This window comes from Hemitrygon akajei, chromosome 14 (assembly GCF_048418815.1).
Source record: "Hemitrygon akajei chromosome 14, sHemAka1.3, whole genome shotgun sequence".
In the NCBI taxonomy this organism is placed as follows: Eukaryota; Metazoa; Chordata; class Chondrichthyes; order Myliobatiformes; family Dasyatidae; genus Hemitrygon; species Hemitrygon akajei.
The window spans coordinates 64,448,557-64,466,127 of record NC_133137.1 but is presented as its reverse complement, the minus strand read 5'-3'; the positions used below and the strand labels follow the sequence as shown (position 1 = coordinate 64,466,127).

Sequence of the window (17,571 nt, the reverse complement as noted above, 5' to 3'; positions counted from 1 at the left end):
CTATCAGCTTTGCCCAACTGGACACTGCAATTTTTCCCATTCTTCTTTATAAAACAGCACCAACTCTGTCAGATTGCATGGGGATCATGAGTGAACAGTCCTTTTCAAGTCCAGCCACAAATTCTCAATTGGATTGAGGTCTGAACCCTGACTTGTTAACTCCAGGACATTAACCTTGTTGTTTTTAAGCTATTCCTATGTAGCTTTGGCTTAATGCTTGGGGTCTTTGTCTTGGTGGAAAACAAATCTTCTCCTAAGTCGCAGTTCTCTTGTAGCCTGCATCAGGTTTTCCTCCAGAATTTCCCTGTATTTTGCTGCATTTATTTTACCCTCTACCTTCATAAGCCTTACAGGCCCTGCTGCAGTGAAGCATCCCCACAGCATGATGTAGCCACCACCAAGCTTCATGGTAGGGATGGTGTGTTTTTGATGATGTGCAGTGACTAAAAGGTCAATTTTAGTTTCATCAGACTACAGAACCTTCTTCCAGCTGAGTTTAGCATCTCCCACATACTTTCAGGCAACTGGAGCTGAGATTTCGTGTGAGTTTTTTTCAACAGTGGTTTTCTCTTTGCCACTCTCCCATAAAGCTGTGTCTGGTGAAGCACCAGAGCAACAGTTGTTGTATGCCCAGTTTCTCCCATCTCAGCCACAGAAGCTTGTAACACCTCTGGAGTTGTCATAGGTCCCTTGGTGGCCTCCCTCACTCTTCCCCTTCTTGCACAGTCACTCAGTTTTTGAGGACGGCCTGCTCTAGGCAGATTTACACCTGTATCATATGCTTTCCATTTCTTGATGATTGATGTAACTCTACTCCAAGGGATATTCAGCAAATAGGAAATTTTCTTGTATCCATCTCCTGACTTGTGCTTTTCAATAACCTTCTTGTGGAGTTACTTGGAGTGTTCTTTTGTCTTCATGGTGTACTTTTTGCCAGGATACTGATTCATCAGCAGTCGGACTTTCCAGACACAGGTGTATTTTTACTATGGTCAATTGAAATGCCTTGACTGCACACAGGTCTCCAAAAACAGATCTCTATTTAAGTAATTATGTGACTTCTGAAACCAATTGGCTGCACCAATGATGATTTGGTGTGTCATTTTAAGGTGGGGTGAATACATATGCAATCAATTATTTTGTGTTTTATATTTGTAATTGATTTAGATCACTTTGTAAAGATCTGTTTTCACTTTGACACAGTTTAACTGTTGATCAGTGCCAAAAAAGCCAAATTAAATCCACTATGATTCAATGTTGTAAAGTAATAAAACATGATAACTTCCAAGCAGGGTGAATACTTTTTTATAGACACTGTATATTGTATCCATTGTGTGTTGTATCCATTTGTGTGACCAGAGATGGCTGCTACTACAATGTCACCCTTACAAACTTAGATTGCCAGACTCTTCCATTTTCTTTTAAATTCATTGCAAACTACCGTAGATTTCGCACTACAGAGCGCACCTGATTAAAAGCCGCTGGCTCTAATTTTAGAAAGAAAATCAATTTTGTACTTGTACAAGCCGCACCGGATTTTAGGCCACACCGGATTTTCAGCCGCAGGTGTCCCACGTTGTAATATGAGATATTTACACAGAAAGATATTACACGTGAGGATTTTTTAACTTTTAATTAAATCCATATGGTAACATAAACAAATACATATTGCAAATGCTTTTTTTCGAACCGTGCCTGTAACGCGGCTACTTTTAAATATACGTTGCGTATACTTTTTTACTGAACAACATTCCAATATCTCCTAACGACTGGTAAAAAATATATATACTGCAGCCTACCAGGAAAAGTTATTGATCGCCTTTAACTTAAAAGCAGCGTTTGCTCAGATCTAATGCCGCTCGCGTAATGCGCTCGCCCCCTCCTTCCCGTTTATCGCAAACCGGTATTTTCCCACAAGACGCGGCAAAACCGGGTGTGACGTCATAGCATCCCGCGATGTAGTACAGAAAACAAATATAGTTAAAACACTTCTAACTTTAACTAGAAAATGAATTACTAAGCGAAAATATTATAAACTAAATAACTGCCATAAAGGCAGCACAATGCTTTTCTTCGAGTGTTTTCCATGTTGATGAGGGTGAGTACAAATGACTGATTTACAATAATTTAATTGTGAAAGTGCACTTGATTTATCGTACAATTTCATTGGACCTCTGTGAACTACTCATCAATTTTATTGGTCTACTGTTACGAGGCAAAATGTTTTTGGCGGCATGAAAAAAAATCATGCATTAGCCGCACCGTAGTAAAGGCCGCAGTGTTCAAAGCTGTTCAAAATGTGGGAAAAAAGTAGCGGCTTATAATCCGACATCTACGGTATTTGCTTTCTGGTAGGGCTTCTCACTGGTGGCGTAGTGGCATCATTGGGGCGAGAGGTCCTGAGTTCAAATCCGGCCGGCTCCCTTGCATGCTCTCCATCCGTGGCTGGGTTGAGTGTCGAGCTAGCAACTTGACCTTGTAAAAAAAAAAACCTGGAGAGGGATGGGCTCCGCCAGGTTTCAGATGCCCAAGACACGTTGTACGATGAGCAATCACCAAAAAGATCGGTGCAAAAAGTTTGTCATGACAGCGCCCCAGCAACTCCTCCAGGAGTTAAGGGCGCGCACATGCCCACACATGCACACGCATGTGCTTCTCAAAGCTCCGAGAACTTTAACTGAGGATTCTAATCAATCTCCTTCTATAGCCTGTTATTTTAAACCACAATTTCCTGTTATGGCGCAATCTATGGAGGGGATTCAGTTGACCAGGGCTATATTCATTAGAGATCCGAAGAATGAGAGAAGATCTCATTGAAGCATAGAAATTCCTGACCTGAAAATGCATGTTGAATGCAGGGAGGATATCTTCTCTACCTGGAGGGATCTGAAATGAGGGAGGTCACACAGAATGGAGCAAAACATTTCGCAATGAGCTGAAGAGAATTTTCATCTCATACAGGATGACGAATCTTTGGAATTCTAAACCATAAAAATCCATGGATGACAAGTCCTGAATATACTTAAGAAGAAAATGGTACTTTTCTGACACAAATGACAAAGTGGAGGACAGTGAGAAAGGGAATTTATTGTGATAGAAAATAAGGCATATAATGAATGATGGTGTAAGTTCCAAAGGCCAATGGGCTTCTCTTGTTCCTTTTTTCCATACTTCTATGTTATGTTTCGCTTCATAAATTGCTATAAAATACTATGGCAAAATGATGAAATATAATGTCATTTATGTTTAAAATTTGGGGTATTTTCAATGAAGTTTGTACTGCAGAATTGGGTACTTTGAAATGAGGCATTGCAAAATATAATTTTGATGGTAAAATGTTCTGGCAACAGGTGTTTAGGTATTCTAATCATTAAAAGTGGTTGAATGAAGCATTAGGAAATAAATAAAAGTAAAGAGGATGTTGCAATAAAATTGGAGTCACTAAGATTGGATGGACAGTTGGAGTCACTAAATGGTGACGATGGAGGGGCCAATGAGCATGGGATGAAATTTTATCTAAAAAAACACGTGTTTTATACAGTTGTTATAGTGGTCAGGAATGAATTTCAGAGTCTGAGACTTTGGTGGCTAAAACTCTCTACAATAATGTCAGTCTGTGGGCAGGGCTCTGACTGTGAGGAGTTGGTATCAATAGGATGAAAGAAGCCAAATATGGGGGATCTGGAAACTGTTTGAGGAGGAGTAATGTCTGAAATGGTTATTTATTATGTATGATTTTATTCAACAATTCTGGTTTTAATTGTATGTTATGTTGTGCCTTTGTTTTAACGCACAAATTTGGAGCTTTCAAGAACCTCTTAAACAGGATTTTGAAAGAAGAGGTCAGCATTAATGCTATGATACAGAGACTTTAACCCATTGTGCTCCTGTTTTTTTAAAAATCAGGAATGAAGTATTGGCAAACCTAACTTCAATGGTTCAATGGTTCCATTTAATACCAGAGAATGTATACAGTGTACAACCTGAAATTCTTGCTCTTCACAGACATCCATGAAAACAGAAGAGTGCACAAAAAATGAATAACAGCAAAATGTTAGAACCCCAAAGCACCCTCTCACCCCCCCACCAGGCCCAAGCAGCAGCAAAACATCAATATCCCCCCCACACTCACTCACCCACACTTTTTCCAACAAAATGTGAACTTTTGGTGGAAGTTGATGCTAAGGCATAGTCTACAGATCAAACACGGAGATCAATATAAAAGATTTGTAACATGCCACTTTAACATGACTGCCCGTCCTGTGGTGACATTAAAACATTTGCACGTGCACTAGATTGTGAACTTTCTCAGAATCAGAATCAGTTTTAATATCACAGCATATATCGTGAAATTTGTTAACTTAGTACAATGTAATACATGATAGATATAGAAATAAATAAATCAATTACAGTAAGATATATGCATATTAAATAGTTAAATAAAACATAGTACAAAACAAAAATAACATAAAAACCAAAACAAAAGTGATGTGGTGTTCATGAGTTCAATGTTCATTTAGGAATCGGATGGCAGGGGGGAAGAATCTTCCTGAATGCCTGAGTGTGTGCCTTCAGGTTTCTGTACCTCCTTCCTGATGGTAACAATGAGAAGAGGGCATGTCTTGGGTGATGGGGGTCCTTAACAATGGGACGCCACCTTTCTAAGGCACTGCTCCTTGAAGATGTCTTGGATACTATGAAGGCTTGTGCCCAAGATGGAGCTAACTAATTTTACAACTTTCTGTAGCTTACTTCGATCCTCTGTAGTTGCCCCCCCCCCCCCACCCCCATACCGGACAGTGACGCAGCCTGTCAGAATGCTGTCCATGATACAGCTCTCTTCAAACTCCTAATAGTCACTGTCTGACCTTCTTTATAGCTACATCAATATTTTGGGACCAGGTTAAATCCTCAGAGATCTTGACACTCAGGAACTTGAAGTTGCGCACTCTCTCCATTCCTGATCCCTCTATGAGGATTGGTTAGTGTTCTCTTCACTTACCCTTCCTGAAGTCCACAATCAACTATTTGATGTTATTGACATTGCACGGTCATTGCTGCAAAGTCACTCCACTAGGAGTGGTATATCTCACTTCTGTACGCCCTCTTGTCTCTGAGGTTCTGCCAACAATGGTTGTATCATCAGTAAATTTATAGATGGCATTTGAGTTATATCTAGCTGTTTAAAAATAAAATACTTTTTATAATGATGATTAGTGAGGCACAGAGAGATCTGTCTTCATTGACAAGTACCTTTATTGTTTAAACTAACAAGTACGTGAATTCATACTCTAAATAACTTGTGTGCACACCCGCTAAGTATCCCTGACTCTCTTGAATAGTCAAAAGAATAGCAAAGGTATTATCTGGGCAAAAGAGTTTACACTGGCCAGGTGGTCCTTGTTGTCCCAATTCACTTGCCACGTGTTTCACACCGGGTTGCTTATGCTTGTATCTGCGATGGTTATTCTTCGAAGTTACCACTACCAGCACACATGAAGCATCCACTTTTATATCCATTCCTTATCAATGCAAATATCGCATTCCAGTGTCATTGGCCACAGGTCATGTGTCTGAACTTTGCAACTCTACAACTGAATACTACACTTCCTGACTGGGAGACCTCAGTCAGTCTGGATCAGAGGCAGCATCTCCAACACCATCACACTGAGCACTGGGGTCCCCCAGGGCTGTGTGCTCAGTCCACTGCCTTTCACTCTGCTGACCCACGACTGTGCTGCAACACACAGCTCAAACCACATAATCAAGTTCACCGATGACACGACCGTGGTGGGTCTCATCAGCAGGAACGACGAGTCAGCTTACAGAGAGGAGGTGCAACAGCTAACAAACTGGTGCAGAGCCAACAACCTGTCTCTGAATGTGAGCAAAACAAAAGAGATGGTTGTTGATGTCAGGAAGGCACGGAGCGACCACTCCCCGCTGAACATCAACAGCTCCTCGGTAGAGATTGTTAAAAGCACCAGATTTCTTGGTGTTCACCTGGCGGAGGATCTCACCTGGTCCCTCAACACCAGCTCCATTGCAGAGGAAGCCCAAAAGCGTCTCTACTTTCTGAGTAGGCTGAGGGAAGTCCATCTCCCACACCCCCCCCCCCCCCATCCTCATCACATTCTACAGTGGTTGTATTGAGAGCATCCTGAGCAGCTGCATCACTGCCCGGTTTGGAAATTGCACCATTTCGGATCGCAAGACCCTGCAGCGGATAGTGAGGTCAGCTGAGAAAGATCATCAGGGTCTTTCTTCCTGCCATTACAGACATTTAAGCTACACGCTGCATCCGCAAAGCAAACAGCATTATGAAGGACCCCACCCACCCCTCATACAATCTCTTCTCCCTCCCGCCATCTAGGAAAAGGCACCAAAGCATTCGGGTTCTCACGACCAGACTATGTAACAGTTTCTTCCCCCAAGCCAATACCCAGAGTCCGGACTGACACCAACTTACTACTCTCTACTGTGCCTATTGTCTTGTTTATTATTTATTGTAATGTCTGCACTCTTTTGTGCACTTTATGCACTCCTGGGTAGGTCTGTAGTCTAGTGTAGTTTTTTCCAGTGTTGTTTTTATGTAGTTCAGTGTATCTTTTGTATTGTTTCATGTAGCACCATGGTCCTGAAAAACGTCTCATTTTTACTGTGTACTGTACCAGCAGTTATGGTCGAAATGACAATAAAAAGTGACTTGACTTGACGACTTGAACACCTGTTATTGGCTCTGCTCCAAGCCAGTATCCATTTGTTATCCACTTCCCATCAAGTGACAGTCAGTACTTTATGGCTCCTTGTTGTCAATCAGCAATGAGCTCAAATCACTCCAAGCAGGCATCAACCCCAACATTCACAAACCTGCATATTATATCCAGCCAAAGAATATCTTATAAATAATTTCTTATTTGGAAATGATCTCCAGTCCAGCAGATTACCTGAAATATCATTGTGTCTTTTTAAGAACATTGATCAAGCCCAGCATGTCAAGCTCACAAAATGTAGAATGGAGTGTCTTCAGAAAATGGCAGCCCCCATCCCCAAGCATGCGGCAAGAACAAAGACAATTAGTCTGTCTGCTTCGACTGTTCTTGATTCATTTGAATTCACTGATTTGTGGACTGTCATACTTTCTGGCCAATATAGCCACACAGTCATGGGTATAGAGAGAGTAGATCAGTAGACTAAGCACATATCCCTGAGGTGCGCCAGTGTTAATTGTTGGCGAGGAGGAGATATTATTACCAATCCATTCTGGGACTCTGGGAATGATGGTGTTAAATGCTAAGCTATAGTCAACGAACAGCATCCTAACATAGGTGTTTACTCAGGTGATCTAAGGCCATGTGAAGAGCCACTGAGATTATGTCTATCATAGACCTATTGTGGCGATAGGCAAATTGCACTGGGTCTACGTCCTTGCTGAGACAGGTGTTGATAGTCATTAAGGCAGCTCACACTACTCTTCTTGAACACTTATAATTACCACATTGAATAATTGAAGTCTGTTGAATTTTGATACAAGATTATTATTTAAATCTTGCATATGTGATGTTCTATTTAATTTATATATGTAAATATCAAAATTTATAGAGGCCAGTTAACTCTTTTAGGATATTGATGATAACGCAGAGCATGTGCACGTTCTGTATGGAGAGCACCAAGGTCAGTATTGAACCCTGTTCCTGGAGCTGCCAGAAAATAGTAATGGCATGCATGCATTGCAGGACTGCCAAATTAAAACTCCCTCTGTCCCTCTCCCTCTTTTCCCTTCCTAGCTCTCCCTCATTCTTCTGTTCATTCCTTTCTTCCAGACAGAAAGATACGATCAAAGTTATGTAAAAATCAGAAAGCAAGTTTAAATCAGTTGGATCAGAGAAAACACTTAACCAGGGCTTATGATTCTCCCGATAGACTCTTAAACTGCAAACTCAGTGAACTAATTTTTTTCTTTCTGTGTTGTTGATTGCACGATTGTATCTTCCCCATCTTCATTATGTCATTGGTATTGCCTGCCAGGATTATCCGATTCAGTGCTCTGAATGTAAATTGATCTATTAAGTTTTGGGCATTCTGCTCTTACTTAGATAAAAGGAGACGTTTTTGAAAGTCAGAAGATCAAAGCTACTCAGATGTTCAGTCATGACTGTTGATAGACAACTATTTGAGAAAGAAAGGAAACAATGTCAGCATGTGACTGTTTTATTGGTTTATGTATATTGTTTGCTCAGAATTCCTTTGCTTACTCTGCTGCAGAAATCATTGCCAGTTATCTGTGTAATTAATGAGTCTTCTTTATAACACCCACACCACCCTTGGTCAAAGGGGATTTACTGCAGATTACATGACATTCTAAGCAGCATTTTCACTCATTCTGTCCGATTACAGTGTGAAATTGAGGCAAGGATACTGAGCAGAGCGCTTACAATTTTAGTTTCATTTTGCTGAGCACTGAGCCTAGGAAGAGGTGGGCATGGGTCACCGATTTAACTCTGTTTTGTTGGAGGTTTGTTGCTGGCCTAGTTTTCCAGTTCAGTGAAGTTTGCAATGGGGGTTGGTGTAGAGGGTGAGTTACAGCCAGCTTTTCATTTATCGGTCTGAGCCGGCAATGCTTGCATTGCAATTGAGTTGGCCATTCATGAGATTTGGCTTCTTTACCAAGGAAAGCTCTGTTGCGTCTCTGTGTGTCAAGTTTTACTCAACGCAGACTGAGGTATGACACTTCCATTCCGAACTATCTTAATGCAAATCAGTGCATTTTTAATGGTTTTATTTTAAATCCCAACAGGACTGTGTTTAGTTTTCCTAAAACTTCATTCACATCCCATACAGCCTTCTATTTGCCCATCCTCATCACATTCTACATGGTTTGTATTGAGAGCATCCTGAGCAGCTGCATCACTGCCTGGTTAGGAAATTGCACCATCTCGGATCGCAAGACCCTGCAGCAGATAGTGAGGTCAGCTGAGAAGATCATCGGGGTCTCTCTTCCCGCCATTATGGACATTTACACCACACGCTGCATCCGCAAAGCAAACAGCATTATGAAGGACCCCATGCACCCCTCATACAATCTCTTCTCCCTCCTGCTGTTTGGGAAAAGGCACCAAAGCATTCGGGCTGTCACGACCAGACTATGTAACAGTTTCTTCCTCCAAGCTATCAGACTCCTCAATACCCAGCACCGGGCCTGACACCTTACTGCCCTATTGTCCTATTTATTATTTATTCTAATGCCTGCACTCTTTTGTGCACTTTATGTAGTCCTGGGTAGGTCTATAGTCTAGTGTAGTTGTTGTGTGTTTTTTTTTCTCTGTGTTGTTTTTTTACGTAGTTAAATCTAGTTTTTGTGATGTGTCATGTAACACCATGTTCCTGAATAATGTTGTCTCATTTTTACTATGTACTGCATGAGCAGTTATGGTCAAAATGACAATAAAAGTGACTTGACTTGACTTGATATTCTGCCCTGTCAGTTTTGTATACTTCTTAAAAATTTATTTATTAATGGGATGTGGACGTCACCAGCTAAGCCAGCATTTATTGCCCATCCCTAGTTGTCCATGAGAAAGTGGTGGTGCACTGCCTTCTTGAACCACTGCAGTCCCTGAGGTGTAGGTACACACACAGTGCTGTTTAGCAGGGAATACCATGATTTTGACCCAGCGACAATGAAGGAACGGTGATATGTTTCCAAGTCAGGATGGTGAGTGACTTGGAGGGGGATTTCCAAGTGGTGGTGTTCCCAGGTATCTGCTGTTCTCGTCCTTCTAGATGGTAGTGGTGGTTGTGAGTCTGGAAGGTGCTGCCTTAGGAACTTTGGCATCTTGTTGCAGTGCATCTTGTAGATAGTACACACTGCTGCAACTGCTCATCGATGGTGGAGAGATTGGATGCTTGTGGAAGGGGTACCAATCCAGTGGGCTGCCTTGTACTGGATGGTGTCAAGCTTCTTGAGTGTTGATGGAGCTGCACTCATCCAGGTGAGTGGTGAGAATTCCATTACCTGTGCCGTGTAGATGTTGGACAGACTTTGGGGAGTCAAGAGGTGAGTTACACGCTGCAGGATTCCTAGCCTTTGACCTGCTCTGGTAGCCACGGTGTTTATATGGCTAGACCAGTTCAGTTTCCTGTCAATGGTAGCCCCCAGGATGTTGATAGTAGGGGATTCAGTGATGGTGATGCCACTTAAGTCAATGACTCCTGATTTTACAGCTCTCCCATCACCTTCACCAGTACAAATGATCAGAAAACATCATACATGACAGCCTTTTCAGTAATATCCCCTTTTATTATACAAATTCTTTGTGTAGCAAAAATCTCCTGAGGTGTATTACATAAATGCTATCAAATAAAATACTGACATCGAAGCATATAAGAGATTTAAGAAGATGTACGAAAGGGACCTTCTTCACCCAGAGAGTGGTAAGTAGCTGAATGCACTGCCCGGGAGCATGATTGGAAATGGATCGTTGATATTTAATAAGTGATTGAATTGCTTTGACATGCAATAGTACATGCCAAATGCTGGGTTATGGGGTTAATATGGAAGGCTACCCACTGGCAAGGATGGGTTGGGCCGAATTATCTGTTTCCATAGTAACACATACAAAATGCTGGGGGAATTCAGCAGGTCAAGCAGCATCTATGGAGATGAATAAACAGTCGATGTTTCGGGCCGAGACCCTTCTTCAGGTCAGAAATCGCAGTGATTCTGTGATTTCTGTGCTTCCACTTTCAGATCTAAGAATCTTGATCAGAAAGCTGGTAAATCACCAGATGCTGATGACCTGTATTTTTAGCTTTTTGGAGGATGTGAATGTTGGAATGATAGATGTGCAGGATGACATCTTCCAAGGTCACAGCCCCTATTGTTGACAATGCCTGTCTTGTGTGTTTCTTCAGCCCTGTATTTTTGGGGCCTCATATCAGCCGGTTTGAGAAGAATGGGAAGTGGTCTGGAGAGGGAAGATGCTTGGATGATGTTTTCCCTGGCTTGGATGTCTGGAATTCCACTTGGCATTATTTACTTATTATATAATTATTTGTGATTTATATTACTATATTTCTACACAATTCTTGGTTGGTGCGGCTGTAATGAAACCCAATTTCCCTCGGGATCAATAAAGTATGTCTGGCTCGCTGTCTGTCTGTTTCATAGTACTTGGAAGCACAGGATCAAAAAGGCCAAAGTCAACATGGTTTCCTTAAGGGGAAATCTTGCTCTACAAATCTGTTGAAATTTATTGAGGAAATAACAGATAGATAAAGGAGAGACAATGGATGTCGTTTTCTTGGATTTTCAAAAGACCTTTGAAAAGGTCTTGCATCTGAGGCTACTAAATGAGATAAGAGCCTATAAGAAAAATACTAGCATGGACAGCAAGTTAAATGACTGGAAGGAGTGCTGACTAGAAAGAGTGGGCTTTTTCTGATTGGCTACCAGTGACTAGCGATGGTGCGAAAACAGCAACTTGAGTTTCAGCATGCGCAAGACAGAAAAGGTGATTGCAGACTTCAGGAAGGCACAGGACGACTCTCCATTGATTATCAATGGCTCTGCTGTGGAGAGAGTGAAGAGCACAAAGTTCCTTGGTTTGCACATTAAGGACGATCTAACCTGCACCCACTAGAAAAGAAGGCACAGCAGGGCTACACTTGCTGAGGAGACGGAAGTGTGCACCTCCCTGCCCCCAGTTAACAACTTTCTGAAGGAGCACCACTGAAAGTGTTCTGTCTGGCTGCATGGTTGCGTGCTATGGAAGCTATAAGTCATCGGACCGCAAGACCCTAAAGAGGACAATAAAAACTACTGAGTGATCATCGGGGCCTCCCTCTCCTCTATTTGTGACATTTACCGAGAGTATTGCAGACAAAGGACCCAAAGCATTGTCGAGGATCCCTACCACAATCTCCTTGACCCACAATGGTTAGGAAGGAGGTACAGAAGCAACAGTGACAAAATGTTAGAGGAACTCAGCAGGTTGGATGCTACCCAGATGGAATATAAGGTGTTACTCCTCCACTCTGAGGGTGGCCTCATCATGGCACAGGAGGAGGCCATGGACTGACTGCTACCAGACTGGGTAACAGCTTCTTACCACAGTCTTTGAAGCTAATAAATGTCCTGCCCCCATTGATGTCTTATCAATAGGACAGTGAGTTGTTTATTGTTTACTGTTTACTTGTGTTGTGCACTACATACATTTTGAATTATATTTTATTAATTTATTGTAATATTTTGGTTTATGTGCTGTGCGTGATATACATTTTGTGTGTGTACTGTGGTCCAGAGGAACATTGTTACATTTGGTTGTATATACAGTATGTAGAGTCAGATGCAAATAATTTTGAACTTAAACTTGAAAAAACATCAGGGGGCCAGATGAGATGTTCCCCCTGTTGCTATGGGAAATGATGGAAGAGATTGTTGCACCTTTGGTGATAATAATTGCCTCAGGAGTAGTACCAGAGGATTGGACGGTGGCAAATCCTATTCCTTTGTTCAAGACAGGTAATAGGGATAATCCTGGGAATTATAGACCAGTGGGATTTATGAAAATGATGAGTAAACTACTGGAGAGGATTTTTAGAGACAGTATTTGGAGAAGCATCATCTGATAAGGGGTAGTCAGCATGGCTTTGTGAGGGGCAGGTTTTGCCTGTTTGAATTTCTTGAGGAGGTGATAAAACAAATTGATGAAGGTAAACTGGTGGATGTGAAGGTTGGGAGGCATGGGATCCATGAAACTTTGCTGCGTGGATTCCAAATCGGCTTGCCCACAGAAGGCATTGTGGTAGTAATAGATGGAGCACACTCTGCCTGGAGTTCAGGGAGCATTGGTGATCCACAGGGACCTGTTCTGGGACCCCTTCTCTTTGTGATTTTTTTTTAAGTGACTTGGAAGAAGAAGAGTGAGTTGGTAAGATTGCAGATGACACATGGGTTGGTGACGTAGAAGGTTGTCATGTGTTACTGTGGGACTTTTATAGGATGCTAAACTGGACTTGAGAGATGGCAGATGGAGATAAATTCAGGAAAGTGTGAAGTGATTCATTTTGGAAAGTCAAATTTGTAAGGCAGAGTACAAGATTAATGGTAGGATTCTTAGCAGTGAGGAGGAACAGAGAGATCTTGGGGGCCCATGTCCATAGATCCCTGAAAGTTGCCACCCAAGTTGATGGAGTGGTTAAGAAGGTGTATCGAGTATAGGCCTTCATTAGTTAGGGTGGATTGAGTTCAGGAGCCGTGAGTAATCTTGAAGCTCCATAAAACTCTGGTTATATTGCACTTGGAGTATTGTGTTCAGTTCTGGTAGTCTCATTTTAAGAAGGATATGGAAGCTTTAGAGAGGGTGCAGAGGAGATTTACCAGCATGCTACCTGGATTAGAGAGCATGTACTATTAGGATAGGATAAGTGAATGAGAGCTATTCTCTTTGGAGTGAAGAAGGATGAGAGGTCTCGCGTTAGAGGTGTACAAGACAATAAGAGGCACAGAGTTGACAGCCAGAGGCTTTTTCCATGGTGGATTATATCTAATACGATGGGGTGTAATCTTAAGAACTTTGGAGGAAAGGGGGATGTCAGAGGTAGGTAGTTTTTTCCGCTGAGTGGTAGGTGCGAGGAACACTCTGCCAGGGGTGGTGGTAGTAGAGCCAAATGCATTAGGAATATTTAAAGTATTCTCAGGCATATGGTTGAAAGAAAAATTGAGGGCTATGTAGGAGGGAAGGGTTGGGTTGACTTTAGAGTACGTTAAAAGGTCAAGACAACATCATGGGCTGTAGGGTCTATACTGTGCTGTACTGCTGTATGCTCTAAGAGACTGCAGATGCTAGGATCTGGAGAAAAAAGGCAGATTGCTAGAGGAAAAGGCATCATCGGTGAAGGCATTGCAGGTTGAAACCCTGCATCAGGACTGGTGGTTGATATCTGAAACTCTGTGTCAGAGGAGATGGTAAAATTAGGTACAATCACAATGTTTAAGAGGCATTTAGACAAACACTTAAATAGGCCACGCATGGAGGGTACTAACTTAATGCAGGAAATGGGATTAGTGTGGCTATGTGTAAAGGTCTGCAGTGTATGATGGATTGAAGGACCTGTTTCTGCACTATACATCTCTGTGGATCTGTATTACCACATAGTAGGTCAGTTGTCAAAAAATAAAGATTATAGTAGCATGGTTTGCAGTGTAACAGTCTTAATTACAAAGTACAAAGAAAATTTATTATCAAAATACATATATGTCATCATATATAACCCTGAGATTGGTTTTCTTCCACAATACTAAGTAAATCCAAGGACCAAAATGGAATCAATGAAAAATGGTAGCCATCAGGACAGATAAACAACCAATGTGCAAAATACAAAATCTGTGCAAATACAAAAGAAATAATAAATAAACAAACAATAAGTGTTGAGAAAATGAGATGAAGAGTTCTTGAAAATGTAGTCCATAGACTGTGGGAACAGTTCGGTAATGGGGCAAGTAAAGTTGAGTGAAGTTACGTCCACAGGTTCAGGAACTGTTTCTGAAATGAGTGGTGTGACTCCTGAGCATTCTGTTGCCTTCCTGATGGCAGCAGTGAGAAGAGAGCGTGGCCTGGGCCTGGGTGGAGGGGGTTCTTGATGATGGTTGCTGCTTTTCTGTGGCAGTGCTCCAGATAGATGTGCTCAAAGATGGGGTGGGGGGCTTTACTCATGATGGACTGGGCTGTATCCACTACTTTTTGTAGGATTTTCTGTTCAGGGGCATTGCTGTTTCCTTACCAAGCCCTTAACCTACAAAACACTAAACTCAAAAAAATGACACTAAAAAAAACCAAGAAATTTGATCTTTGCAGCTGATCACTCTCTTGATTTGCTACTCTAGAGTCCTTACTGTTGGTTAAGGTGTAACTAATTGAGAATTAAATTTAATTTACCCCTTTCATATAACTATTATGTCATAGTGTGCAGACCATGGCCTGCTGTTTACAAGGAAAGGGAAGGAAGATACAGAGTGAGTCACTATCCCTAACTTGAATTATCCATTTTGCTCGCTTCAGGTTTGGTTATGAAGTGGCACTGGGAGACTCCCAGGAAGCCTAGAAGCAAAATGACTTGATTGCCACAGGGAATGATGGAACACAGCTTAGAAAAATCTCAGAGACCAAGGGAAGAAGAACAGCATGTTAAATAAATGAAATCTAGTGTCAAAAGAAGATTAATTGTTTCAGCTCTGGTTTATAGGAAGAAACTGGGCCAATGATTATTGCAGTTATTAAATATCTGGTGGCCGCTGGTTGGTGGTAATTCAGATTTAGCTCAATATAGTGGACACAGTTTTATTTTATGACATAGCCATTCACGGAGTAACAGTATTGATTAACATGGTTTTTTAATATGATAGATTTCCTTTGCCCTGTCATGTGGTCAGAACTTCCTGTTTTTCTTTCAGTGTCTTACTCCATTGAGAGAAACAAAGAATTATCCTAGCTAGAGTGGGATGTGTCCCAATGATTGTGGACCTAATGTATTGTTTGGTGATTATCTGCTGGTGGGAACTGTTACGTATCCCGTAACTGGATCACTTACCAGCAAAGATAGAGAGGTCCGCTGAAGTCAGATGGTACCATTTTCAATCGTTTTTATTTATAAAGGGGCACAAAAGTAAGGTTAATACAAACATTCAGATAACATAAGTCATCAATACTGCGAAATCTAAAGCGCAGGTATAGTAATAATCAATAAGAAATAAACTCTATCGTTGTCTAGGGGTAATGTATATATTGTCCGCTGTATATCTGAAAGTCTCTTGCGGTCACTGCAGTTCTACCAGCTGCTGTCTTTTGTGGTGTCGCGTTGGTGCACTTTTGTTAGAAAGAGAGAGAGAGAGATTGAATGAAACAGTTACCCAGCAGGTTTTTCCAACCTTTAGGAGTTCGATTCGTCGGAGTCTCGTTGGGGAATGGACGCTCACTTGTGGCCTCCCCTGTAGCTAAGCCATTCTTTCGTGGTGAGGTCGCCAATCCCAGGCAAGGAAAAGACGCACACGAACCCCACCACCGGCTGTCACTATTAAACGCTGTCACAGGATTTCTAGCGTGTCTTCTGGTGCATCTGGGGGGCCGTCTTTACAACCCCTCTTTTATCTGAACTCACGGGGTCTCAGATGTCAATCAGGTTGGGATGATGCAATCTCTCTCCGTCTCTCCACCCACATTGCCCTGAGGGTATACACGTAGTACAGTTCCCAATTCACAAAGGTGTCTCCACGAGACAATGACCACAGTCGCCAGCTTTGCCTCGCCGTGAAACGAGGGACACCGCACGTATCTCTCTCTTCTCTTGGGTCATTGACCCCCCCCCCTTCACTAGGGCTCTGGCGATTCTCACAAAGAAGGGGGCTGGGATCATAACAGAACATTTTCAAGTACACTAATTGCATTTGATCTTGATACTTTTAGATTGGAGTCTATATTTTATTTTAATTATTTCCATACTTAAATATTTCCTTCCAACATAGACTCATTGATCAATGGAGCACAGATGCAGGGCCTTCAGAAAAGTGGGAAGTGATTGACTCTGGAAGATCGAACCTGAAGGCAGAGCACTGGGATAATGGCAGGATTCTTAGCAGTGTGGAGGAACAGAGAGATCTTGGGATCCACATCCACAGATCCCTCAAAGTTGCCACGCAGTTTTATCGGGCGATTACGAATATGTACAATGCATTATTAGTCTTCATTAGTCAGGGGATTGAGTTCACGAGCTGCAGGGCCATGTTGCAGCTCCATAAAACCCTGGTTAGACAACACTTGGAATACTGTATTCAGTTCTGGTCCCCTCACTATCGGAAGGATATGGAAGTTTTAGAGAAGGTGCAGAGATTTACTAGGATGTCGCCTGGATGAAAGGGAGCATGTCTAGTGATGATAGGTTGAGCAAACAAGGGCTTTTCTCTTTGGAGAGGAGGAGGATGAGAGGTGATAAGAGAGATAAGCATGTGATGATTGAAAAATGAGAGAAAAGGATTAGATTGATCTTAGAGTAGGTTAAAAGGTTGGCACAATGTCATGGGTCAAACAGTAGTGTTCTGCACTGTTCTATGTTCTTTTAGTGGATACAAGTTACACAGCTGTAAATGTGGAATTATTTTTTCTGTCACCTTTCACATTGTACTTCTGTCTCACATGACAGGAATTGACATTCATTAATAATGGGCTACCTGGTATCTCAGGTGACAGGGTAGAGATATGTCTCTATTAAAGAAGGTTTAATGTGATCCTTCCCTCTGCTAGCCTGCAGGTTACCCTTGGGCAAGGTATAAGACCTGTTTAGCCCCCCCCGCCGCCCCCCCCCCCGGATCAGGGTCACGTGAAGCCATGGGAGCAGGTGGTGGATGGTTGTCTAAACAGCTGATGCTCATTGCAAGTCCTGGTTATACAACCACTGATGCCAGGCAGACAATCTCTGAAGAGTATTGACAGTGGCTGGGGTCACCCGTCTTGTAAACACACTGCCAGAAGAAGGCAATGGCAAACCACTTCTATAGAAAAGATTGATAAGAGTAAT

The 17,571-nt window shown here is 42.0% G+C and overlaps 1 protein-coding gene across 2 annotated transcripts in view; it reads left to right on the top strand.

The window, feature by feature from the left end:
* LOC140738644 (copine-8) overlaps positions 1-17,571 on the top strand; it is a 306,170-nt gene that overhangs the window by 147,198 nt on the left and 141,401 nt on the right. The window contains exons 1-2 of one of the 2 annotated variants that reach the window (XM_073066255.1): positions 8,691-8,722; positions 10,323-10,434. The exons of the other annotated variant lie outside the window; for it this stretch is intronic. The gene's annotated coding sequence lies outside the window, so the exon portion shown is untranslated. Of the gene's footprint in view, positions 1-8,690; positions 8,723-10,322; positions 10,435-17,571 lie in introns of those variants that run through there. 2 annotated transcript variants of the gene reach the window in all.